The sequence below is a fragment of the Ranitomeya imitator genome, chromosome 5 (assembly GCF_032444005.1).
Source record: "Ranitomeya imitator isolate aRanImi1 chromosome 5, aRanImi1.pri, whole genome shotgun sequence".
NCBI classification, from domain to species: domain Eukaryota; kingdom Metazoa; phylum Chordata; class Amphibia; order Anura; family Dendrobatidae; genus Ranitomeya; species Ranitomeya imitator.
Window position 1 is genome coordinate 705,691,997 of NC_091286.1, and position 26,360 is coordinate 705,718,356.

At 41.4% G+C, this 26,360-nt stretch overlaps 9 non-coding genes across 9 annotated transcripts; all 9 read left to right on the plus strand.

The window, feature by feature from the left end:
* The first annotated feature begins 2,161 nt into the window (after window positions 1-2,161).
* TRNAG-CCC (transfer RNA glycine (anticodon CCC)) lies at window positions 2,162-2,233 on the plus strand. The gene has a single exon. It is a non-coding gene; the product is annotated as a tRNA-Gly (tRNA).
* Window positions 2,234-3,315: 1,082 nt separating this feature from the next.
* Window positions 3,316-3,387, plus strand: TRNAG-CCC (transfer RNA glycine (anticodon CCC)). Its single transcript has one exon. It is a non-coding gene; the product is annotated as a tRNA-Gly (tRNA).
* A 7,868-nt stretch (window positions 3,388-11,255) lies between these two features.
* Window positions 11,256-11,327, plus strand: TRNAG-CCC (transfer RNA glycine (anticodon CCC)). The gene has a single exon. It is a non-coding gene; the product is annotated as a tRNA-Gly (tRNA).
* A 3,180-nt stretch (window positions 11,328-14,507) lies between these two features.
* TRNAG-CCC (transfer RNA glycine (anticodon CCC)) lies at window positions 14,508-14,579 on the plus strand. The gene has a single exon. It is a non-coding gene; the product is annotated as a tRNA-Gly (tRNA).
* A 1,124-nt stretch (window positions 14,580-15,703) lies between these two features.
* On the plus strand, window positions 15,704-15,775 carry TRNAG-CCC (transfer RNA glycine (anticodon CCC)). The gene has a single exon. It is a non-coding gene; the product is annotated as a tRNA-Gly (tRNA).
* Window positions 15,776-16,853: 1,078 nt separating this feature from the next.
* Window positions 16,854-16,925, plus strand: TRNAG-CCC (transfer RNA glycine (anticodon CCC)). Its single transcript has one exon. It is a non-coding gene; the product is annotated as a tRNA-Gly (tRNA).
* Window positions 16,926-20,103: 3,178 nt separating this feature from the next.
* On the plus strand, window positions 20,104-20,175 carry TRNAG-CCC (transfer RNA glycine (anticodon CCC)). The gene has a single exon. It is a non-coding gene; the product is annotated as a tRNA-Gly (tRNA).
* Window positions 20,176-22,526: 2,351 nt separating this feature from the next.
* TRNAG-CCC (transfer RNA glycine (anticodon CCC)) lies at window positions 22,527-22,598 on the plus strand. The gene has a single exon. It is a non-coding gene; the product is annotated as a tRNA-Gly (tRNA).
* A 370-nt stretch (window positions 22,599-22,968) lies between these two features.
* On the plus strand, window positions 22,969-23,040 carry TRNAG-CCC (transfer RNA glycine (anticodon CCC)). The gene has a single exon. It is a non-coding gene; the product is annotated as a tRNA-Gly (tRNA).
* The last annotated feature ends 3,320 nt before the right edge of the window (window positions 23,041-26,360 follow it).

Consider the following 26,360-nt stretch of genomic DNA (forward strand, 5'->3'; position numbering starts at 1 on the left):
TTTTGTGTTAACTGTTATGATAGGCAATTCAGTATCACAATGGACATAGCGATCAGAGCACATACAGTGATCTGACAATAACCCAAAATAATAGAACGAGCTCTGAGACGTGGGAACTCTGTAGACCGCAATCCCTGATCCTAACAAACCACACTAGAGGCAGCCGTGGATTGCGCCTAACGCTACCTATGCAACTCGACACAGCCTGAGAAACTAACTAGCCTGAAGATAGAAAAATAAGCCTACTTTGCCTCAGAGAAATACCCCAAAGGAAAAGGCAGCCCCCCACATATAATGACTGTGAGTTAAGATGAAAAGACAAACGTAGAGATGAAATAGATTCAGCAAAGTGAGGCCCGACTTTCTTAACAGAGCGAAGATAGGAAAGATAACTTTGCGGTCCACACAAAACCCTAAAGAAAACCACGCAAAGGGGGCAAAAAGACCCTCCGTACCGAACTAACGGCACGGAGGTACACCCTTTGCGTCCCAGAGCTTCCAGCAAAACAAATAGACAAGCTGGACAAAAAAAATAACAAACAAATAGCAAAGGAGAACTTAGCTATGCAGAGCAGCAGGCCACAGGAATGATCCAGGGAAAAACAAGTCCAACACTGGAACGTTGACAGGAAGCATGGATCAAAGCATTAGGTGGAGTTAAGTAGAGAAGCACCTAACGACCTCACCAGATCACCTGAGGGAGGAAACTCAGAAGCTGCAGTACCACTTTCCTCCACAAACGGAAGCTCCCAGAGAGAATCAGCCGAAGTACCACTTGTGACCACAGGAGTGAACTCTGCCACAGAATTCACAACACTTTCCTATCCTCGCTCTGTTCAGAAAGTCGGGCCTCACTTTGCTAAATCTATTTCATCTCTACGTTTGTCTTTTCATCTTAACTCACAGTCATTATATGTGGGGGCTGTCTTTTCCTTTGGGGTATTTCTCTGAGGCAAGGTAGGCTTATTTTCTATCTTCAGGCTAGCTAGTTTCTCAGGCTGTGCCGAGTTGCATAAGGAGCGTTAGGCGCAATCCACGGCTGCCTCTAGTGTTGTTGGAGAGGATTAGGGATTGCGGTCAGCAGAGTTCCCACGTCTCAGAGCTCGTTCTATGTTTTTGGGTTATTGTCAGGTCACTGTATGTGCTCTGACTTCTATGTCCATTGTGGTACTGAATTACCTAATCATAACAATAGGGGTGAGCACAGCTGTCTTCCAAGCAGTTGACTCGAGTTTGATTTCGGGCCAACGCATGGCTTCTTTCCACCATTGGTGTTGTGTTTATTTTCTTTTAATGTTTTGTGTTAAGGCTCAAGCTCTGCTTTCTTCTTACAGTTTAGCAACCACGGAAAGGAGAAAGAAATGAAGAGAATCGTTCTTATCTCTTTTCAACTTTCTCATCTAAACAATATGCTGCTCATCAGTTGTTGCTAAAAACTTAGTAGGGTTAGTCCGCAATACAAAAGCAATGCCATGGTAAGCATTGGTGTTGTGCTGGTTGGTGTGGTTGCTTTTCCAACAATAGGCCATAGTTTAATTGTATAACCGCTCAATGTATTTAGCTTTTAGTGGTGTTTTTAATCTTTCTACCTTTTTTGTTAAGTCTTATGCTGTGATTTTTTTGGTAACACTTTAGATACCTTTATGGGCCAAAAATACAACATAATTGAGAGCATTTGTAGATAGAGGTGGAAATGCAATAAATGTATTCAAAAAAGCTCATCTCTCCTTAATTTCAACTTTTGCTCTCAAATGTCTCTTTAAAAACATATGCTGCTGCTATTCTTTCCTTGGTAACAACTTAGCAGAGTTAGTGCTCGAAATGCAAAAAATTGGCAGAGGTTTTTAGCAGTCATTTTGTGGTGGTTTTGACTCTTTTTAATCTTTTTGTGGTAAGGCTCATAGTGTACTTTCTATTTTGGTAAGACTTTAGGTAACTTACGGGCAAATAGCGAAAACAATTAAGAGAATATTAGAAATTGGTAGAAAGGCTACGCAGCTGATTCTAAAGAGTTAATTTATGAGTTTTGGACAACACCTTGCCTTTTTGAAAACTTGTTTTTATCAATCGGCTCTTTCCCATCATATTCAGTCCTTTCCTTTTTTGTGTTAACACTTTAGCACCTTTGGCAACAAAAGCCTAATTTGGAAAGAGGGCTCATGCATTGGTGGTATAGTGGTGAGCATAGCTGCTTCCCAAGCAGTTGACCCGGGTTCGATTCCCGGCCAATGCAAAAATGAAGTGTTTTGGGAGTTTTTATATCATCATACTTTTTTTTTGCTAACCATTTTGTAGTGTTATTGCAGAAAATGTAAAAAAAATGCTGTCATAAGCTTTGGCGATATAGGTGTGAGCACAGCTGTCTTCCAAGCAGTTGACTCGAGTTTGATTTCGGGCCAACGCATGGCTTCTTTCCACCATTTTTTTTTGTGTTTATTCTCTTTTAATGTTTTGTGTTAAGGCTCATGCTCTGCTTTCTTCTTACAGTTTAGCAACCACAGAAAGGAGAAAGAAATGAAGAGAATCGTTCTTATCTCTTTTCAACTTTCTCATCTAAACAATATGCTGCTCATCAGTTGTTGCTAAAAACTTAGTAGGGCTAGTCCGCAATACAAAAGCAATGCCAAGGTAAACATTGGTGTTGTGCTGGTTGGTGTGGTTGCTTTTCGAACAATAGGCCATAGTTTAATTCTATGACAGCTCAATGTATTTTGCTTTAAGTGGTGTTTTTAATCTTTTTTACTTTTTTTAAGGCTTATGCTGTGATTTTTTTTTTGGTAACACTTTAGTTACCTTAATGGGCAAAAAAACAACATAATTGAGAGCATTTGTAGACAGAGGTGGAAAAGCAACAAATGTATTCAAAAAAACTCATCTCTCCTTAATTTCAACTTTTGCTCTCAATTGTCTCTTTAAAAACATATGCTGCTGCTATTCTTTCCTTGGTAACAACTTAGCAGAGTTAGTGCTCGAAATTCAAAAAATTGGCAGATGTTTTTAGCAGTCATTTTGTGGTGGTTTTGACTCTTTTTAATCTTTTTGTGCTAAGGCTCATAGTGTACTTTCTATTTTGGTAAGACTTTAGGTAACTTACGGGCAAATAGCGAAAACAATTGAGAGAATTTTAGAAATTGGTAGAAAGGCTATGCAGCTGATTCTAAAGAGTTAATTTAGGAGTTTTGGACAACACCTTGCCTTTTTGAAAACTTTTTTTTATCAATCGACTCTTTCCCATCATATTCAGTCCGTTCTTTTTTTGTGTTAACACTTTAGTACCTTTGGGCAACAAAAGCCTAATTTGGAAAGGGGGCTCATGCATTGGTGTTATAGTGGTGAGCATAGCTGCTTCCCAAGCAGTTGATCCGGGTTCGATTCCCGGCCAATGCAATAATGAAGTGTTTTGGGAGTTTTTATATCGTCATACTTTTTTTGCTAACCATTTTGTAGTGTTATTGCAGAAAATGTAAAAAAATGCTGTCATAAGCATTGGCGATATAGGGGCGAGCACAGCTGTCTTCCAAGCAGTTGACTCGAGTTTGATTTCGGGCCAACACATGGCTTCTTTCCACCATTGGTGTTGTGTTTACTCTCTTTTAATGTTTTGTGTTAAGGCTCATGCTCTGCTTTCTTCTTACAGTTTAGCAACTACGGAAAGGAGAAAGAAATGAAGAGAATCGTTCTTATCTCTTTTCAACTTTCTCATCTAAACAATATGCTGCTCATCAGTTGTTGCTAAAAACTTAGTAGGGTTAGTCCGCAATACAAAAGCAATGCCATGGTAAGCATTGGTGTTGTGCTGGTTGGTGTGGTTGCTTTTCGAACAATAGGCCATAGTTTAATTCTATAACCACTCAATGCATTTTGCTTTTAGTGGTGTTTTTAATCTTTCTACCTTTTTTGTTAAGGCTTATGCTGTGATTTTTTTTGGTAACACTTTAGATACCTCAATGGGCAAAAAATACAACATAATTGAGAGCATTTGTAGACAGAGGTGGAAAAGCAACAAATGTATTAAAAAAAACTCATCTTTCCTTAATTTCAACTTTTGTTCTCAAATGTCTCTTTAAAAACATATGCTGCTGCTATTCTTTCCTTGGTAACACCTTAGCAGAGTTAGTGCTCAAAATGCAAAAAATTGGCAGAGGCTTTGAGCAGTCATTTTGCGGTGGTTTTGACTCTTTTTGATCTTTTTGTGCTAAGGCTCATAGTGTACTTTCTATTTTGGTAAGACTTTAGGTAACTTATGAGCAAATAGCGAAAACAATTAAGAGAATTTTAGAAATTGGTAGAAAGGCTACGCAGCTGATTCTAAAGAGTTAATTTATGAGTTTTGGACAACACCTTGCCTTTTTGAAAACTTTTTTATCAATCGACTCTTTCCCATCATTTTCATTCCGTTCTTTTTTTGTGTTAACTGTTATGATAGGCAATTCAGTATCACAATGGACATAGCGATCAGAGCACATACAGTGATCTGACAATAACCCAAAATAATAGAACGAGCTCTGAGACGTGGGAACTCTGTAGACCGCAATCCCTGATCCTAACAAACCACACTAGAGGCAGCCGTGGATTGCGCCTAACGCTACCTATGCAACTCGACACAGCCTGAGAAACTAACTAGCCTGAAGATAGAAAAATAAGCCTACTTTGCCTCAGAGAAATACCCCAAAGGAAAAGGCAGCCCCCCACATATAATGACTGTGAGTTAAGATGAAAAGACAAACGTAGAGATGAAATAGATTCAGCAAAGTGAGGCCCGACTTTCTTAACCCCTCTGTGACCTTAGACGTACTATCCCGTCGAGGTGCCCTGGGCTTATCTGACCCTGGACGGGATAGTACGTCATAGCGATCGGCAGCGCTCACGGGGGGAGCGCCGCCGATCGCGGCCGGGTGTCAGCTGCTTATCGCAGCTGACATCCGGCACTATGTGCCAGGAGCGGTCACGGACCGCCCCCGGCACATTAACCCCTGGCACACCGCGATCAAAGATGATCGCGATGTGCCGGCGGTGCAGGGAAGCACCGCGCAGGGAGGGGGCTCCCTGCGGGCTTCCCTGAGCCCCCCGCAGCAACGCGATGTGATCGCGTTGCTGCGAGGGTCTCCTCACCTCCCTCCCTGCTCGAGCCCCGGATCCAAGATGGCCGCGGATCCGGGTCCTGCAGGGAGGGAGGTGTCTTCACAGAAGCCTGCTCAGAGCAGGCACTGTGAAGCAGCCTGCACTCCTATCAGATCAGTGATCTGACAGAGTGCTGTGCAAACTGTCAGATCACTGATCTGTGATGTCCCCCCCTGGGACAAAGTAAAAAAGTAAAAAAAAAATTTTCCAAATGTGTAAAAAAAATAAAAAAAAATATTCCAAAATAATGAAAAAAAAAAATATTATTCCCATAAATACATTTCTTCATCTAAATAAAAAAAAAAAAACAATAAAAGTACACATATTTAGTATCGCCGCGTCCGTAACGACCCGACCTATAAAACTGTCCCACTAGTTAACCCCTTCAGTAAACACCGTAAGAAAAAAAAAAAAAAACGAGGCAAAAAACAACGCTTTATTATCATACCGCCGAACAAAAAGTGGAATAGCACGCGATCAAAAGGACAGATATAAATAACCATGGTACCGCTGAAAGCGTCATATTGTCCCGCAAAAAAGAGCCGCCATACAGCATCTTCAGCAAAAAAATAAAAAAGTTATAGTCCTGAGAATAAAGCGATGCAAAAATAATTATTTTTTCTGTAAAATAGTTTTTATCGTATAAAAGCACCAAACCATAAAAAAATGATATAAATGAGGTATCGCTGTAATCGTACTGACCCGAAGAATAAAACTGATTTATCAATTTTACCAAACGCGGAACGGTATAAACGCCTCCCCCAATAGAAATTCATGAATAGCTGGCTTTTGGTCATTCTTCCTCACAAAAATCGGAATAAAAAGCGATAAAAAAATGTCACGTGCCCAAAAATGTTTTCAATAAAAACGTCAACTCGTCCCGCAAAAAACAAGACCTCACATGACTCTGTGGACCAAAATATGGAAAAATTATAGCTCTCAAAATGTGGTATTGCAAAAAATATTTTTTGCAATAAAAAGGGTCTTTCAGTGTGTGACGGCTGCCAATCATAAAAATCCGCTAAAAAACCCGCTATAAAAGTAAATCAAACCCCCCTTCATCACCCCCTTAGTTAGGGAAAAATAAAAAAAAATGTATTTATTTCCATTTTCCCATTAGGGCTAGGGTTAGGGCTAGGATTAGGGTTAGGGTTAGGGTTAGGGCTAGGGTTAGGGCTAGGGTTAGGGCTAGGGTTAGGGCTAGGGTTAGGGCTAGGGCTAGGGTTAGGGCTAGGGTTAGGGCTAGGGTTAGGGCTAGGGCTAGGGTTAGGGCTAGGGTTAGGGCTAGGGTTAGGGTTAGGGTTAGGGCTAGGGTTAGGGCTAGGGCTAGGGTTAGGGTTAGGGTTGGGGCTACAGTTAGGGTTGGGGCTAAAGTTAGGGTTAGGGTTTAGATTATATTTACAGTTGGGAATAGGGTTGGGATTAGGGTTAGTGGTGTGTCAGGGTTAGAGGTGTGGTTAGGGTTACCGTTGGAATTAGGGTTAGGGGTGTGTTTAGATTAGGGTTTCAGTTATAATTGGGGGGTTTCCACTGTTTCGGCACATCAGGGGCTCTCCAAACACGACATGGCGTCCGATCTCAATTCCAGCCAATTCTGCGTTGAAAAAGTAAAACAGTGCTCCTTCCCTTCCGAGCTCTCCTGTGTGCCCAAACAGGGGTTTACCCCAACATATGGGGTATCAGCGTACTCAGGACAAATTGGACAACAACTTTTGTGGACCAATTTCTCCTGTTACCCTTGGGAAAATACAAAACTGGGGGCTAAAAAATAATTTTTGTGGGAAAACAAAAAGATTTTTTATTTTCACGGCTCTGCGTTATAAACTGTAGTGAAACACTTGGGGGTTCAAAGTTCTCACAACACATCTAGATAAGTTCATTGAGGGGTCTAGTTTCCAATATGGGGTCACTTGTGGGGGGTTTCTACTGTTTAGGTACATTAGGGGCTCTGCAAACGCAATGTGACGCCTGCAGACCAATCCATCTAAGTCTGCATTCCAAATGATGCTCCTTCCCTTCCGAGCCCTCCCATGCGCCCAAACGGTGGTTCCCCCCCACATATCGGGTATCAGCGTACTCAGGACAAATTGGACAACAACATTTAGGGTCCAATTTCTCCTGCTAACCTTGGAAAAATACAAAACTGGGGGCTAAAATATAATTTTTGTGGAAAAAAAAATATTTTTTATTTGCATGGCTCTGCGTTATAAACTGTAGTGAAATACTTGGGGGTTCAAAGCTCTCACAACACATCAAGATGAGTTCCTTAGGGGGTCTACTTTCCAAAATGGTGTCACTTGTGGGGGGTTTCTACTGTTTAGGTACATTAGGGCCTCTGCAAACGCAATGTGACGCCTGCAGACCATTCCATCTAAGTCTGCATTCCAAATGATGCTCCTTCCCTTCCGAGCCCTCCCATGCGCCCAAACGGTGGTTCCTCCCCACATATCGGATATCAGCGTACTCAGGACAAATTGGACAACAACATTTAGGGTCCAATTTCTCCTGCTAACCTTGGAAAAATACAAAACTGGGGGCTAAAATATAATTTTTGTGGGAAAACAAAAATATTTTTTATTTGCATGGCTCTGCATTATAAACTGTAGTGAAATACTTGGGGGTTCAAAGCTCTCACAACACATCAAGATGAGTTCCTTAGGGGGTCTACTTTCCAAAATGGTGTCACTTGTGGGGGGTTTCTACTGTTTAGGTACATTAGGGGCTCTGCAAACGCAATGTGACGCCTGCAGACCATTCCATCTAAGTCTGCATTCCAAATGGCGCTCCTTCCCTTCCGAACCCTCCCATGCGCCCAAACGGTGGTTCCCCCCCACATATGGGGTATCAGCGTACTCAGGACAAATTGGACAACAACTTTTGGGGTCCAATTTCTCCTGTTACCCTAGGGAAAATACAAAACTGGGGGCTAAAAAATAATTTTTGTGGGAAAAAAATTTTGTTTTATTTTTATGGCTCTGCATTATAAACTTCTGTGAAGCCCTTGGTGGGTCAAAGTGCTCACCACACATCCAGATAAGTTCCTTAGGGGGTCTACTTTCCAAAATGGTGTCACTTGTGGGGGGTTTCAATGTTTAGGCACATCAGTGGCTCTCCAAACGCAACATGGGGTCCCATCTCAATTCCTGTCAATTTTGCATTGAAAAGTCAAACGGCGCGACCCTTCCGAGCTCTCCCATGCGCCCAAACAGTGGTTTACTGCCACATATGGGGTATCAGCGTACTCGGGACAAATTGGACAACAACTTTTGAGGTCCAATTTCTTCTCTTACCCTTGGAAAAATAAAAAATTGGGGGCAAAAATATTTTTGTGAAAAAATATGATTTTTTATTTTTACGGTTCTGCATTATAAACTTCTGTGAAGCACTTGGTGGGTCAAAGTGCTCACCACACCTCTAGATAAGTTCCCTAGGGGGTCTACTTTCCAAAATGGTGTCACTTGTGGGGGGTTTCAATGTTTAGGCACATCAGTGGCTCTCCAAACGCAACATGGCGTCCCATCTCAATTCCTGTCAATTTTGCATTGAAAAGTCAAATAGCGCTCCTTCCCTTCCGAGCTCTCCCATGCGCCCAAACAGTGGTTTACTGCCACATATGGGGTATCAGCGTACTCAGGACAAATTGGACAACAACTTTTTGGGTCCAATTTCTCCTGTTACCCTTGGTAAAATAAAACAAATTGGAGCTGAAGTAAATTTTTTGTGTAAAAAAGTTAAATGTTCATTTTTATTTAAACATTCCAAAAATTCCTATTAAACACCTGAAGGGTTAATAAACTTCTTGAATGTGGTTTTGAGCACCTTGAGGGGTGCAGTTTTTAGAATGGTGTCACACTTGGGCATTTTCTATCATATAGACCCCTCAAAATGACTTCAAATGAGACGTGGTCCCTAAAAAAAAATGGTGTTGTAAAAATGAGAAATTGCTGGTCAACTTTTAACCCTTATAACTCCCTAACAACAAAAAAAAATTGGTTCCAAAATTATGCTGATGTAAAGGAGACATGTGGGAAATGTTACTTATTAAGTATTTTGTGTGACATATCTCTGTGATTTAATTGCATAAAAATTCAAAGTTTGAAAATTGCGAAATTTTCAAAATTTTCGCCAAATTTCCGTTTTTTTCACAAATAAACGCAGGTACTATCAAAGAAATTTTACCACTATCATGAAGTACAATATGTCAAGAGAAAACAATGTCAGAATCACCAGGATCCGTTGAAGCGTTTCGGAGTTATAACCTCATAAAGGGACAGTGGTCAGAATTGTAAAAATTGGCCTGGTCATTAACGTGCAAACCACCCTTGGGGGTAAAGGGGTTAACAGAGCGAAGATAGGAAAGATAACTTTGCGGTCCACACAAAACCCTAAAGAAAACCACGCAAAGGGGGCAAAAAGACCCTCCGTACCGAACTAACGGCACGGAGGTACACCCTTTGCGTCCCAGAGCTTCCAGCAAAACAAATAGACAAGCTGGACAAAAAAAATAACAAACAAATAGCAAAGGAGAACTTAGCTATGCAGAGCAGCAGGCCACAGGAATGATCCAGGGAAAAACAAGTCCAACACTGGAACATTGACAGGAAGCATGGATCAAAGCATTAGGTGGAGTTAAGTAGAGAAGCACCTAACGACCTCACCAGATCACCTGAGGGAGGAAACTCAGAAGCTGCAGTACCACTTTCCTCCACAAACGGAAGCTCCCAGAGAGAATCAGCCGAAGTACCACTTGTGACCACAGGAGTGAACTCTGCCACAGAATTCACAACACTTTCCTATCCTCGCTCTGTTCAGAAAGTCGGGCCTCACTTTGCTAAATCTATTTCATCTCTACGTTTGTCTTTTCATCTTAACTCACAGTCATTATATGTGGGGGCTGTCTTTTCCTTTGGGGTATTTCTCTGAGGCAAGGTAGGCTTATTTTCTATCTTCAGGCTAGCTAGTTTCTCAGGCTGTGCCGAGTTGCATAAGGAGCGTTAGGCGCAATCCACGGCTGCCTCTAGTGTTGTTGGAGAGGATTAGGGATTGCGGTCAGCAGAGTTCCCACGTCTCAGAGCTCGTTCTATGTTTTTGGGTTATTGTCAGGTCACTGTATGTGCTCTGACTTCTATGTCCATTGTGGTACTGAATTACCTAATCATAACAATAGGGGTGAGCACAGCTGTCTTCCAAGCAGTTGACTCGAGTTTGATTTCGGGCCAACGCATGGCTTCTTTCCACCATTGGTGTTGTGTTTATTCTCTTTTAATGTTTTGTGTTAAGGCTCATGCTCTGCTTTCTTCTTACAGTTTAGCAACCACGGAAAGGAGAAAGAAATGAAGAGAATCGTTCTTATCTCTTTTCAACTTTCTCATCTAAACAATATGCTGCTCATCAGTTGTTGCTAAAAACTTAGTAGGGTTAGTCCGCAATACAAAAGCAATGCCATGGTAAGCATTGGTGTTGTGCTGGTTGGTGTGGTTGCTTTTCCAACAATAGGCCATAGTTTAATTCTATAACCGCTCAATGTATTTAGCTTTTAGTGGTGTTTTTAATCTTTCTACCTTTTTTGTTAAGTCTTATGCTGTGATTTTTTTGGTAACACTTTAGATACCTTTATGGGCAAAATATACAACATAATTGAGAGCATTTGTAGATAGAGGTGGAAATGCAATAAATGTATTAAAAAAAACTCATCTCTCCTTAATTTCAACTTTTGCTCTCAAATGTCTCTTTAAAAACATATGCTGATGCTATTCTTTCCTTGGTAACAACTTAGCAGAGTTAGTGCTCGAAATGCAAAAAATTGGCAGAGGTTTTTAGCAGTCATTTTGTGGTGGTTTTGACTCTTTTTAATCTTTTTGTGGTAAGGCTCATAGTGTACTTTCTATTTTGGTAAGACTTTAGGTAACTTACGGGCAAATAGCGAAAACAATTAAGAGAATATTAGAAATTGGTAGAAAGGCTATGCAGCTGATTCTAAAGAGTTAATTTAGGAGTTTTGGACAACACCTTGCCTTTTTGAAAACTTTTTTTTATCAATCGACTCTTTCCCATCATATTCAGTCCGTTCTTTTTTTGTGTTAACACTTTAGCACCTTTGGGCAACAAAAGCCTAATTTAGAAAGGGGGCTCATGCATTGGTGGTATAGTGGTGAGCATAGCTGCTTCCCAAGCAGTTGATCCGGGTTCGATTCCCGGCCAATGCAATAATGAAGTGTTTTGGGAGTTTTTATATCGTCATACTTTTTTTGCTAACCATTTTGTAGTGTTATTGCAGAAAATGTAAAAAAATGCTGTCATAAGCTTTGGCGATATAGGGGCGAGCACAGCTGTCTTCCAAGCAGTTGACTCGAGTTTGATTTCGGGCCAACACATGGCTTCTTTCCACCATTGGTGTTGTGTTTACTCTCTTTTAATGTTTTGTGTTAAGGCTCATGCTCTGCTTTCTTCTTACAGTTTAGCAACTACGGAAAGGAGAAAGAAATGAAGAGAATCGTTCTTATCTCTTTTCAACTTTCTCATCTAAACAATATGCTGCTCATCAGTTGTTGCTAAAAACTTAGTAGGGTTAGTCCGCAATACAAAAGCAATGCCATGGTAAGCATTGGTGTTGTGCTGGTTGGTGTGGTTGCTTTTCGAACAATAGGCCATAGTTTAATTCTATAACCACTCAATGCATTTTGCTTTTAGTGGTGTTTTTAATCTTTCTACCTTTTTTGTTAAGGCTTATGCTGTGATTTTTTTTGGTAACACTTTAGATACCTCAATGGGCAAAAAATACAACATAATTGAGAGCATTTGTAGACAGAGGTGGAAAAGCAACAAATGTATTAAAAAAAACTAATCTTTCCTTAATTTCAACTTTTGTTCTCAAATGTCTCTTTAAAAACATATGCTGCTGCTATTCTTTCCTTGGTAACACCTTAGCAGAGTTAGTGCTCAAAATGCAAAAAATTGGCAGAGGCTTTGAGCAGTCATTTTGCGGTGGTTTTGACTCTTTTTGATCTTTTTGTGCTAAGGCTCATAGTGTACTTTCTATTTTGGTAAGACTTTAGGTAACTTATGAGCAAATAGCGAAAACAATTAAGAGAATTTTAGAAATTGGTAGAAAGGCTACGCAGCTGATTCTAAAGAGTTAATTTATGAGTTTTGGACAACACCTTGCCTTTTTGAAAACTTTTTTATCAATCGACTCTTTCCCATCATTTTCAGTCCGTTCTTTTTTTGTGTTAACTGTTATGATAGGCAATTCAGTATCACAATGGACATAGCGATCAGAGCACATACAGTGATCTGACAATAACCCAAAATAATAGAACGAGCTCTGAGACGTGGGAACTCTGTAGACCGCAATCCCTGATCCTAACAAACCACACTAGAGGCAGCCGTGGATTGCGCCTAACGCTACCTATGCAACTCGACACAGCCTGAGAAATTAACTAGCCTGAAGATAGAAAAATAAGCCTACTTTGCCTCAGAGAAATACCCCAAAGGAAAAGGCAGCCCCCCACATATAATGACTGTGAGTTAAGATGAAAAGACAAACGTAGAGATGAAATAGATTCAGCAAAGTGAGGCCCGACTTTCTTAACAGAGCGAAGATAGGAAAGATAACTTTGCGGTCCACACAAAACCCTAAAGAAAACCACGCAAAGGGGGCAAAAAGACCCTCCGTACCGAACTAACGGCACGGAGGTACACCCTTTGCGTCCCAGAGCTTCCAGCAAAACAAATAGACAAGCTGGACAAAAAAAATAACAAACAAATAGCAAAGGAGAACTTAGCTATGCAGAGCAGCAGGCCACAGGAATGATCCAGGGAAAAACAAGTCCAACACTGGAACATTGACAGGAAGCATGGATCAAAGCATTAGGTGGAGTTAAGTAGAGAAGCACCTAACGACCTCACCAGATCACCTGAGGGAGGAAACTCAGAAGCTGCAGTACCACTTTCCTCCACAAACGGAAGCTCCCAGAGAGAATCAGCCGAAGTACCACTTGTGACCACAGGAGTGAACTCTGCCACAGAATTCACAACACTTTCCTATCCTCGCTCTGTTCAGAAAGTCGGGCCTCACTTTGCTAAATCTATTTCATCTCTACGTTTGTCTTTTCATCTTAACTCACAGTCATTATATATAGGGGGGCTGACTTTTCCTTTGGGGTATTTCTCTGAGGCAAGGTAGGCTTATTTTCTATCTTCAGGCTAGCTAGTTTCTCAGGCTGTGCCGAGTTGCATAAGGAGCGTTAGGCGCAATCCACGGCTGCCTCTAGTGTTGTTGGAGAGGATTAGGGATTGCGGTCAGCAGAGTTCCCACGTCTCAGAGCTCGTTCTTTGTTTTTGGGTTATTGTCAGGTCACTGTATGTGCTCTGACTTCTATGTCCATTGTGGTACTGAATTACCTAATCATAACAATAGGGGTGAGCACAGCTGTCTTCCAAGCAGTTGACTCGAGTTTGATTTCGGGCCAACGCATGGCTTCTTTCCACCATTGGTGTTGTGTTTATTCTCTTTTAATGTTTTATGTTAAGGCTCATGCTCTGCTTTCTTCTTACAGTTTAGCAACCACGGAAAGGAGAAAGAAATGAAGAGAATCGTTCTTATCTCTTTTCAACTTTCTCATCTAAACAATATGCTGCTCATCAGTTGTTGCTAAAAACTTAGTAGGGTTAGTCCGCAATACAAAAGCAATGCCATGGTAAGCATTGGTGTTGTGCTGGTTGGTGTGGTTGCTTTTCCAACAATAGGCCATAGTTTAATTCTATAACCGCTCAATGTATTTAGCTTTTAGTGGTGTTTTTAATCTTTCTACCTTTTTTGTTAAGTCTTATGCTGTGATTTTTTTGGTAACACTTTAGATACCTTTATGGGCCAAAAATACAACATAATTGAGAGCATTTGTAGATAGAGGTGGAAATGCAATAAATGTATTCAAAAAAGCTCATCTCTCCTTAATTTCAACTTTTGCTCTCAAATGTCTCTTTAAAAACATATGCTGCTGCTATTCTTTCCTTGGTAACAACTTAGCAGAGTTAGTGCTCGAAATGCAAAAAATTGGCAGAGGTTTTTAGCAGTCATTTTGTGGTGGTTTTGACTCTTTTTAATCTTTTTGTGGTAAGGCTCATAGTGTACTTTCTATTTTGGTAAGACTTTAGGTAACTTACGGGCAAATAGCGAAAACAATTAAGAGAATATTAGAAATTGGTAGAAAGGCTACGCAGCTGATTCTAAAGAGTTAATTTATGAGTTTTGGACAACACCTTGCCTTTTTGAAAACTTGTTTTTATCAATCGGCTCTTTCCCATCATATTCAGTCCTTTCCTTTTTTGTGTTAACACTTTAGCACCTTTGGGCAACAAAAGCCTAATTTGGAAAGAGGGCTCATGCATTGGTGGTATAGTGGTGAGCATAGCTGCTTCCCAAGCAGTTGACCCGGGTTCGATTCCCGGCCAATGCAAAAATGAAGTGTTTTGACCCGGGTTCGATTCCCGGCCAATGCAAAAATGAAGTGTTTTGGGAGTTTTTATATCATCATACTTTTTTTTTGCTAACCATTTTGTAGTGTTATTGCAGAAAATGTAAAAAAAATGCTGTCATAAGCTTTGGCGATATAGGTGTGAGCACAGCTGTCTTCCAAGCAGTTGACTCGAGTTTGATTTCGGGCCAACACATGGCTTCTTTCCACCATTGGTGTTGTGTTTACTCTCTTTTAATGTTTTGTGTTAAGGCTCATGCTCTGCTTTCTTCTTACAGTTTAGCAACTACGGAAAGGAGAAAGAAATGAAGAGAATCGTTCTTATCTCTTTTCAACTTTCTCATCTAAACAATATGCTGCTCATCAGTTGTTGCTAAAAACTTAGTAGGGTTAGTCCGCAATACAAAAGCAATGCCATGGTAAGCATTGGTGTTGTGCTGGTTGGTGTGGTTGCTTTTCCAACAATAGGCCATAGTTTAATTCTATAACCGCTCAATGTATTTAGCTTTTAGTGGTGTTTTTAATCTTTCTACCTTTTTTGTTAAGTCTTATGCTGTGATTTTTTTGGTAACACTTTAGATACCTTTATGGGCCAAAAATACAACATAATTGAGAGCATTTGTAGATAGAGGTGGAAATGCAATAAATGTATTCAAAAAAGCTCATCTCTCCTTAATTTCAACTTTTGCTCTCAAATGTCTCTTTAAAAACATATGCTGCTGCTATTCTTTCCTTGGTAACAACTTAGCAGAGTTAGTGCTCGAAATGCAAAAAATTGGCAGAGGCTTTTAGCAGTCATTTTGTGGTGGTTTTGACTCTTTTTAATCTTTTTGTGGTAAGGCTCATAGTGTACTTTCTATTTTGGTAAGACTTTAGGTAACTTACGGGCAAATAGCGAAAACAATTAAGAGAATATTAGAAATTGGTAGAAAGGCTACGCAGCTGATTCTAAAGAGTTAATTTATGAGTTTTGGACAACACCTTGCCTTTTTGAAAACTTGTTTTTATCAATCGGCTCTTTCCCATCATATTCAGTCCTTTCCTTTTTTGTGTTAACACTTTAGCACCTTTGGGCAACAAAAGCCTAATTTGGAAAGAGGGCTCATGCATTGGTGGTATAGTGGTGAGCATAGCTGCTTCCCAAACAGTTGATCCGGGTTCGATTCCCGGCCAATGCAATAATGAAGTGTTTTGGGAGTTTTTATATCGTCATACTTTTTTTGCTAACCATTTTGTAGTGTTATTGCAGAAAATGTAAAAAAATGCTGTCATAAGCTTTGGCGATATAGGGGCGAGCACAGCTGTCTTCCAAGCAGTTGACTCGAGTTTGATTTCGGGCCAACACATGGCTTCTTTCCACCATTGGTGTTGTGTTTACTCTCTTTTAATGTTTTGTGTTAAGGCTCATGCTCTGCTTTCTTCTTACAGTTTAGCAACTACGGAAAGGAGAAAGAAATGAAGAGAATCGTTCTTATCTCTTTTCAACTTTCTCATCTAAACAATATGCTGCTCATCAGTTGTTGCTAAAAACTTAGTAGGGTTAGTCCGCAATACAAAAGCAATGCCATGGTAAGCATTGGTGTTGTGCTGGTTGGTGTGGTTGCTTTTCCAACAATAGGCCATAGTTTAATTCTATGACAGCTCAATGTATTTTGCTTTAAGTGGTGTTTTTAATCTTTTTTACTTTTTTTAAGGCTTATGCTGTGATTTTTTTTTTGGTAACACTTTAGTTACCTTAATGGGCAAAAAAACAACATAATTGAGAGCATTTGTAGACAGAGGTGGAAAAGCAACAAATGTATTCAAAAAAACTCATCTCTCCTTAATTTCAACTTTTGCTCTCAATTGTCTCTTTAAAAACATATGCTGCTGCTATTCTTTCCTTGGTAACAACTTAGCAGAGTTAGTGCTCGAAATTCAAAAAATTGGCAGATGTTTTTAGCAGTCATTTTGTGGTGGTTTTGACTCTTTTTAATCTTTTTGTGCTAAGGCTCATAGTGTACTTTCTATTTTGGTAAGACTTTAGGTAACTTACGGGCAAATAGCGAAAACAATTGAGAGAATTTTAGAAATTGGTAGAAAGGCTATGCAGCTGATTCTAAAGAGTTAATTTAGGAGTTTTGGACAACACCTTGCCTTTTTGAAAACTTTTTTTTATCAATCGACTCTTTCCCATCATATTCAGTCCGTTCTTTTTTTGTGTTAACACTTTAGCACCTTTGGGCAACAAAAGCCTAATTTGGAAAGGGGGCTCATGCATTGGTGGTATAGTGGTGAGCATAGCTGCTTCCCAAGCAGTTGATCCGGGTTCGATTCCCGGCCAATGCAATAATGAAGTGTTTTGGGAGTTTTTATATCGTCATACTTTTTTTGCTAACCATTTTGTAGTGTTATTGCAGAAAATGTAAAAAAATGCTGTCATAAGCATTGGCGATATAGGGGCGAGCACAGCTGTCTTCCAAGCAGTTGACTCGAGTTTGATTTCGGGCCAACACATGGCTTCTTTCCACCATTGGTGTTGTGTTTACTCTCTTTTAATGTTTTGTGTTAAGGCTCATGCTCTGCTTTCTTCTTACAGTTTAGCAACTACGGAAAGGAGAAAGAAATGAAGAGAATCGTTCTTATCTCTTTTCAACTTTCTCATCTAAACAATATGCTGCTCATCAGTTGTTGCTAAAAACTTAGTAGGGTTAGTCTGCAATACAAAAGCAATGCCATGGTAAGCATTGGTGTTGTGCTGGTTGGTGTGGTTGCTTTTCGAACAATAGGCCATAGTTTAATTCTATAACCACTCAATGCATTTTGCTTTTAGTGGTGTTTTTAATCTTTCTACCTTTTTTGTTAAGGCTTATGCTGTGATTTTTTTTGGTAACACTTTAGATACCTCAATGGGCAAAAAATACAACATAATTGAGAGCATTTGTAGACAGAGGTGGAAAAGCAACAAATGTATTAAAAAAAACTCATCTTTCCTTAATTTCAACTTTTGTTCTCAAATGTCTCTTTAAAAACATATGCTGCTGCTATTCTTTCCTTGGTAACACCTTAGCAGAGTTAGTGCTCAAAATGCAAAAAATTGGCAGAGGCTTTGAGCAGTCATTTTGCGGTGGTTTTGACTCTTTTTGATCTTTTTGTGCTAAGGCTCATAGTGTACTTTCTATTTTGGTAAGACTTTAGGTAACTTATGAGCAAATAGCGAAAACAATTAAGAGAATTTTAGAAATTGGTAGAAAGGCTACGCAGCTGATTCTAAAGAGTTAATTTATGAGTTTTGGACAACACCTTGCCTTTTTGAAAACTTTTTTATCAATCGACTCTTTCCCATCATTTTCAGTCCGTTCTTTTTTTGTGTTAACTGTTATGATAGGCAATTCAGTATCACAATGGACATAGCGATCAGAGCACATACAGTGATCTGACAATAACCCAAAATAATAGAACGAGCTCTGAGACGTGGGAACTCTGTAGACCGCAATCCCTGATCCTAACAAACCACACTAGAGGCAGCCGTGGATTGCGCCTAACGCTACCTATGCAACTCGACACAGCCTGAGAAACTAACTAGCCTGAAGATAGAAAAATAAGCCTACTTTGCCTCAGAGAAATACCCCAAAGGAAAAGGCAGCCCCCCACATATAATGACTGTGAGTTAAGATGAAAAGACAAACGTAGAGATGAAATAGATTCAGCAAAGTGAGGCCCGACTTTCTTAACAGAGCGAAGATAGGAAAGATAACTTTGCCGTCCACACAAAACCCTAAAGAAAACCACGCAAAGGGGGCAAAAAGACCCTCCGTACCGAACTAACGGCACGGAGGTACACCCTTTGCGTCCCAGAGCTTCCAGCAAAACAAATAGACAAGCTGGACAAAAAAAATAACAAACAAATAGCAAAGGAGAACTTAGCTATGCAGAGCAGCAGGCCACAGGAATGATCCAGGGAAAAACAAGTCCAACACTGGAACATTGACAGGAAGCATGGATCAAAGCATTAGGTGGAGTTAAGTAGAGAAGCACCTAACGACCTCACCAGATCACCTGAGGGAGGAAACTCAGAAGCTGCAGTACCACTTTCCTCCACAAACGGAAGCTCCCAGAGAGAATCAGCCGAAGTACCACTTGTGACCACAGGAGTGAACTCTGCCACAGAATTCACAACACTTTCCTATCCTCGCTCTGTTCAGAAAGTCGGGCCTCACTTTGCTAAATCTATTTCATCTCTACGTTTGTCTTTTCATCTTAACTCACAGTCATTATATGTGGGGGCTGTCTTTTCCTTTGGGGTATTTCTCTGAGGCAAGGTAGGCTTATTTTCTATCTTCAGGCTAGCTAGTTTTTCAGGCTGTGCCGAGTTGCATAAGGAGCGTTAGGCGCAATCCACGGCTGCCTCTAGTGTTGTTGGAGAGGATTAGGGATTGCGGTCAGCAGAGTTCCCACGTCTCAGAGCTCGTTCTATGTTTTTGGGTTATTGTCAGGTCACTGTATGTGCTCTGACTTCTATGTCCATTGTGGTACTGAATTACCTAATCATAACAATAGGGGTGAGCACAGCTGTCTTCCAAGCAGTTGACTCGAGTTTGATTTCGGGCCAACGCATGGCTTCTTTCCACCATTGGTGTTGTGTTTATTCTCTTTTAATGTTTTGTGTTAAGGCTCATGCTCTGCTTTCTTCTTACAGTTTAGCAACCACGGAAAGGAGAAAGAAATGAAGAGAATCGTTCTTATCTCTTTTCAACTTTCTCATCTAAACAATATGCTGCTCATCAGTTGTTGCTAAAAACTTAGTAGGGTTAGTCCGCAATACAAAAGCAATGCCATGGTAAGCATTGGTGTTGTGCTGGTTGGTGTGGTTGCTTTTCCAACAATAGGCCATAGTTTAATTCTATAACCGCTCAATGTATTTAGCTTTTAGTGGTGTTTTTAATCTTTCTACCTTTTTTGTTAAGTCTTATGCTGTGATTTTTTTGGTAACACTTTAGATACCTTTATGGGCCAAAAATACAACATAATTAAGAGCATTTGTAGATAGAGGTGGAAATGCAATAAATGTATTCAAAAAAGCTCATCTCTCCTTAATTTCAACTTTTGCTCTCAAATGTCTCTTTAAAAACATATGCTGCTGCTATTCTTTCCTTGGTAACAACTTAGCAGAGTTAGTGCTCGAAATGCAAAAAATTGGCAGAGGTTTTTAGCAGTCATTTTGTGGTGGTTTTGACTCTTTTTAATCTTTTTGTGGTAAGGCTCATAGTGTACTTTCTATTTTGGTAAGACTTTAGGTAACTTACGGGCAAATAGCGAAAACAATTAAGAGAATATTAGAAATTGGTAGAAAGGCTACGCAGCTGATTCTAAAGAGTTAATTTATGAGTTTTGGACAACACCTTGCCTTTTTGAAAACTTGTTTTTATCAATCGGCTCTTTCCCATCATATTCAGTCCTTTCCTTTTTTGTGTTAACACTTTAGCACCTTTGGGCAACAAAAGCCTAATTTGGAAAGAGGGCTCATGCATTGGTGGTATAGTGGTGAGCATAGCTGCTTCCCAAGCAGTTGACCCGGGTTCGATTCCCGGCCAATGCAAAAATGAAGTGTTTTGGGAGTTTTTATATCATCATACTTTTTTTTTTTGCTAACCATTTTGTAGTGTTAGGGTATGTTCACACGTTCAGGATTTCCATCCTTTTTTTTTCCTGACTGTTTTTTAAAAAACTGCAGCTCTTGGCAGAAAACGCAGGTCCTTTTTTTGGTCCTTTTTTGGTCCGTTTTTGATGCGTTTTTTGATGCGTTTTTTTGATGCAGTTTTCTAGCCAGAGTCTGTGTGTTTTCTTGGAATTTTTTTAGGGTTAAAATGGCTGAAAATACCCTAACCCTACCCCTAACCCTACCCCTAACCCTACCCCTAACCCTAACCCTACCCCTAACCCTACCCCTAACCCTAACCCTACCCCTAACCCTAACCCTACCCCTAACCCTAACCCTACCCCTACCCCTAACCCTACCCCTAACCCTACCCCTAACCCTACCCCTAACCCTAACCCTACCCCTAACCCTACCCCTAACCCTAACCCTAACCCTAACCCTACCCCTAACCCTACCCCTAACCCTAACCCTACCCCTAACCCTAACCCTACCCCTAACCCTACCCCTAACCCTACCCCTACCCCTATTCTAACCTTAGTGAAAAAAAAAAAAAAAATTCTTTATTTTTTTTATTGTCCCTACCTATGGGGGTGACAAAGGGGGGGGTGTCATTTACTATTTTTTTATTTTGATCACTGAGATAGGTTGTATCTCAGTGATCAAAATGCACTTTGGAACGAATCTGCCGGCCGGCAGATTCGGCGGGCGCACTGCGCATGCGCCCGCCATTTTGCAAGATGGCGGCGCCCAGGGAGAAGACGGCCGGACGGACACCGGGACGCCGGGTGAGTATAAGGGGGGGAGATTAGGGCACGGGGGGGGCATCGGAGCACTGGGGGGGGGCATCGGAGCACTGGGGGGGGCATCGGAGCACGGGGGGGCGGGATCGGAACACGGGGGGGGCAGCCACACTCCGCCCACGCACTTCCGCCCGCTCCCCGCACTTCCTGCTGCAGCGGTTCTGCACATCAAACCGCAGTAAAACCCGCAGATATATTTTTGATCTGCGGGTTTTACTGCGGTTTGGATCTCACAATGGAGGTCTATGGGTGCAGAACCGCTGCGGCTCCGGAAAAAGAATTGACATGCTCCTTCTTTTTTCCGGGAGCTATTCAGCGCGTCTTTTTTTTTACAATTTCCGGACCATGTGCACAGTGTGTCCTGTTTTCCATAGGGTACAGTGTACTGTACCCTGCATGGAAAACAGCTGCGGAACCGCAGCGGCAAAACCGCCGCGGTTCCGCGGTAAAAAACGCACTGTGTGAACATGGCCTAATTGCAGAAAATGTAAAAAAAATGCTGTCATAAGCTTTGGCGATATAGGTGTGAGCACAGCTGTCTTCCAAGCAGTTGACTCGAGTTTGATTTCGGGCCAACGCATGGCTTCTTTCCACCATTTTTTTTTGTGTTTATTCTCTTTTAATGTTTTGTGTTAAGGCTCATGCTCTGCTTTCTTCTTACAGTTTAGCAACCACAGAAAGGAGAAAGAAATGAAGAGAATCGTTCTTATCTCTTTTCAACTTTCTCATCTAAACAATATGCTGCTCATCAGTTGTTGCTAAAAACTTAGTAGGGTTAGTCCGCAATACAAAAGCAATGCCAAGGTAAGCATTGGTGTTGTGCTGGTTGGTATGGTTGCTTTTCGAACAATAGGCCATAGTTTAATTCTATGACAGCTCAATGTATTTTGCTTTAAGTGGTGTTTTTAATCTTTTTTACTTTTTTTAAGGCTTATGCTGTGATTTTTTTTTTGGTAACACTTTAGTTACTTTAATGGGCAAAAAATACAACATAATTGAGAGCATTTGTAGATAGAGGTGGAAATGCAATAAATGTATTAAAAAAAGCTCATCTCTCCTTAATTTCAACTTTTGCTCTCAAATGTCTCTTTAAAAACATATGCTGCTGCTATTCTTTCCTTGGTAACAACTTAGCAGAGTTAGTGCTCGAAATTCAAAAAATTGGCAGAGGCTTTTAGCAGTAATTTTGCGGTGGTTTTGACTCTTTTTAATCTTTTTGTGCTAAGGCTGATAGTGTACTTTCTATTTTGGTAAGACTTTAGGTAACTTATGGGCAAGTAGTGAAAACAATTGAGAGAATTTTAGAAATTGTTAGAAAGGCTATGCAGCTGATTCTAAAGAGTTAATTTATGAGTTTTGGACAACACCTTGCCTTTTTGAAAACTTGTTTTTATCAATCGACTCTTTCCCATCATATTCAGTCCTTTCTTTTTTGTGTTAACACTTTAGCACCTTTGGGCAACAAAAGCCCAATTTGGAAGGAGGGCTCATGCATTGGTGGTATAGTGGTGAGCATAGCTGCTTCCCAAGCAGTTGACCCAGGTTCGATTCCCGGCCAATGCAATAATGAAGCGTTTTGGGAGTTTTTATATCGTCATACTTTTTTTTGCTAACCATTTTGTAGTGTTATTGCAGAAAATGTAAAAAAATGCTGTCATAAGCTTTGGCAATATAGGGTTGAGCACAGCTGTCTTCCAAGCAGTTCACTCAAGTTGGATTTCGGGCCAACGCATGGCTTATTTCCACCATTTTTGTGAAAGGCTACGCAGCTGGTTCTAAAGAGTTAATTTATGAGTTTTGGACAACACCTTGCCTTTTTGAAAACTTTTTTTTATCAATCGACTCTTTCCCATCATATTCAGTCCGTTCTTTTTTTGTGTTAACACTTTAGCACCTTTGGGCAACAAAAGCCCAATTTGGAAAGAGGGCTCATGCATTGGTGGTATAGTGGTGAGCGTAGCTGCTTCCCAAGCAGTTGATCCGGGTTTGATTCCCGGCCAATGCAACAATGACGTGTTTTGGGAGTTTTTTTAAATCGTCATGTTTTTTTTGCTAACCATTTTGTAGTGTTATTGCAGAAAATGTAAAAAAATGCTGTCATAAGCTTTGGCGATATAGGGGTGAGCACGGCTGTCTTCCAAGCAGTTGACTCGAGTTTGATTTCGGGCCAACGCATGGCTTCTTTCCACCATTGGTGTTGTGTTCACTCTCTTTTAATGTTTTGTGTTAAGGCTCATGCTCTGCTTTCTTCTTACAGTTTAGCAACCACGGAAAGGAGAAAGAAATGAAGAGAATCGTTCTTATCTCTTTTCAACTTTCTCATCTAAACAATATGCTGCTCATCAGTTGTTGCTAAAAACTTAGTAGGGTTAATCCGCAATACAAAAGCAATGCCATGGTAAGCATTGGTGTTGTGCTGGTTGGTGTGGTTGCTTTTCCAACAATAGGCCATAGTTTAATTCTATAACAGCTCAATGTATTTTGCTTTTAGTGGTGTTTTTAATCTTTCTACCTTTTTTGTTAAGTCTTATGCTGTGATTTTTTTGGTAACACTTTAGATTCCTTTATGGGCAAAAAATACAACATAATTGAGAGCATTTGTAGATAGATGTGGAAATGCAATAAATGTATTCAAAAAAGCTCATCTCTCCTTAATTTCAACTTTTGCTCTCAAATGTCTCTTTAAAAACATATGCTGCTGCTATTCTTTCCTTGGTTACAACTTAGCAGAGTTAGTGCTCGAAATGCAAAAAATTGGCAGAGGCTTTTAGCAGTCATTTTGCGGTGGTTTTGACACAACTGCTGTCCTCGTTCGTTCTAGATATTTCTATTCTCCGTCCCCCAGGTATGTTATGGCTAGGACGCACCTTTATGACAGGTAGGCCTGGAGTTATTCTGGAACCCTAGTGCCGCTCCTCTCCCACGATTGCCTCCTATGTCCTTCTTAGGTGTTGTATGGTAGACAGCCAACCTGTAATTAACTGTCCGGTGGAATTTGAAGTAAGGCCTGAAGTCAGTTACTCCTACGGTGTTCCGGCCAACGACTACGCGCCTCAGTAAGATGTTGCCTCGGTCTCACGGCACGACTCTTACTGGTACTCCTTTGTGCTTGATCTCGTTTACACTGTTCCACAATATCCTTCCTTTCTTGTCTCTTTCTTAGGATACCGCCGCAAGGTAGTGCCGGCGCGGTTCTGTAACAATCTGTCCTTTTTTTAGGTACCTGCCAGATTTCCCAGTTCTGACAGGTCCTTCCTGGAACTCTCCCAGGCTCCGTTCTGCCTAACTTCCTGTCCGACCCCTAGTTTTACCAATGTGAGAAGTGGCCCAATAAATAAGCCTTTTGCTCCCCCTAGTGGCCGGAGTGTGAAGTGTAATGTGTGCTTGTGATACCTGGTCAGTAGAATCCCTTCAGTGCCATCAGACGTACCATCACTCCCCTTTGTAGCAGAGCGATGTTACTGCAATGACCAGATCTCTGGGGCGCTGCACTCCCCCCCCCCCCCCCCCCGGTTAAATCCAGTACTTCCGGACTGGGAAAAGAAGAACAACAATACATGTTAATAGAAAACACACAAAAATTCTTATATATATACTATGAACAAATAAATATAAAAGTGCTTTCCGTGATGGAAGGTAAGGACGCTTGAACGTTGCAAAAGATTGGTCATGCATAGTCCATGACTCCCAGTTCTGTAGGTGCAACCATAGAATAGCAGGGACCCCGGGTAAACAAAGGGGCCCCTGAAAGTTTTGGAGTGATTCACTGTCCATCACACAATTGTCCATTTTTAACCTATAACACAAATATTTACACAAGCATTTTCAACCAAATAACAACTATCACTAATATCGCCAAGGTCTATAACGAAGGGGAGTCTGATTCTTGGTGCTACGCGTGGACCTCCGCAGCGCAGGAGTTGCTACTGGCCTGACAGGACCCGCTACACTTGCTATCGCTAGTGTAGTGCACTGTCTTCTAGCTACACTTCTAGTGAGTCTGGGCAGCACTGGCATACTGGCGTCCTCAGTGCTACTACTATTAGCGGTGGGCATGGCAGATTCACCGATGACAGAGGGAGGACCCGCTGATTCGACCGTTGGCATCGCATCTCCTGGTGGGGTCGGCTGCGCTGGCGGGTCCAGCTGCCCTGGCACCACATTTAGTTCTGGCGGTCTCAGTTGACGGAACGTTAGGACAGGTACCACAATGGCCTGATTTATTTGAGTCCAGGACTGGGGAAAATCGCCAAGAACCGTGTGTATCATTTTCTCTTCTTCCACAGGCGGAGAAATCCTGGGATCTGTTTCCCGATCTTTCAGCTTATCCGGGCATATTTTCAGGTGGTCTCTGCATATGGCCGCTGAGGTCTCTCCTCTGTCCTTACTGATGAGACAGACCTTTGTATTGTCGAAGTCGGAGGGGAGAACGGTATACGGTTCCGCTTCCCATTGATCATCAAGCTTGTGTAGTTTCCTCTTTCTTTTGAGTACTTGCTCACCAGGTGCCAACGGAGCCACGCGAGCATGCTGGTTGTAGTCCCTCTCTTGCTTCTGTCTGGCCTGAGCGAGACTCTTTTCCACAGATTCCTGTACTTTGCGGTACCTCTGCTGTCTCTCGGTATCCCAATCCGTATCTGGTGATATATCTTCGGGGGTAAGAATCCCCATATCCAGATCGACGGGTAACTTGCTAGACCTTCCTCGCATCAGGTACGCTGGGGTGCAGTTGGTGGAATTCACCGGAATGTGGTTGTACATGTCCACCAGGTCTGGTAACTTTGTAGGCCACATGTTCCGCTCCTCTACAGGTAAGGTCTTCAGTAAGTCGATCACCACTTGGTTCATCTTCTCACACATCCCGTTGGTTTGTGGATGGTACGGCGTGGTTCTGATCTTCTTACATCCGTACAAATTGCAGAACTCCTGGAACACCTCCGCTTCAAATGCCGGCCCCTGATCGGACAGCACCTTCTCTGGGTACCCATGGGGTCGGCAGAAGTACTGTTGGAAGGTTTTGGCAGCCGTCCTAGCCGTCAGATCTTTGACTGGTACGACCACCAGGAATCTGGAATAGTGGTCCACAATGGTGAGAGCGTAGATATACCCTGACCGGCTGGGTGTTAGCTTTACGTGATCCAGCGCGACCAACTCGAGCGGCCGTTTGGTGATGATGGGCTGCAGGGAAGCCCGTTGGCTGTCACGATCCTTCCGGCGTAGGCTACAGGGGCCACACTCTCGACACCACTTCTCGATGGCCTTCTTCATGCCGACCCAGTAGAACCTCCCATGGAGTAGCCTCTCCAGCTTTCTCCATCCGAAGTG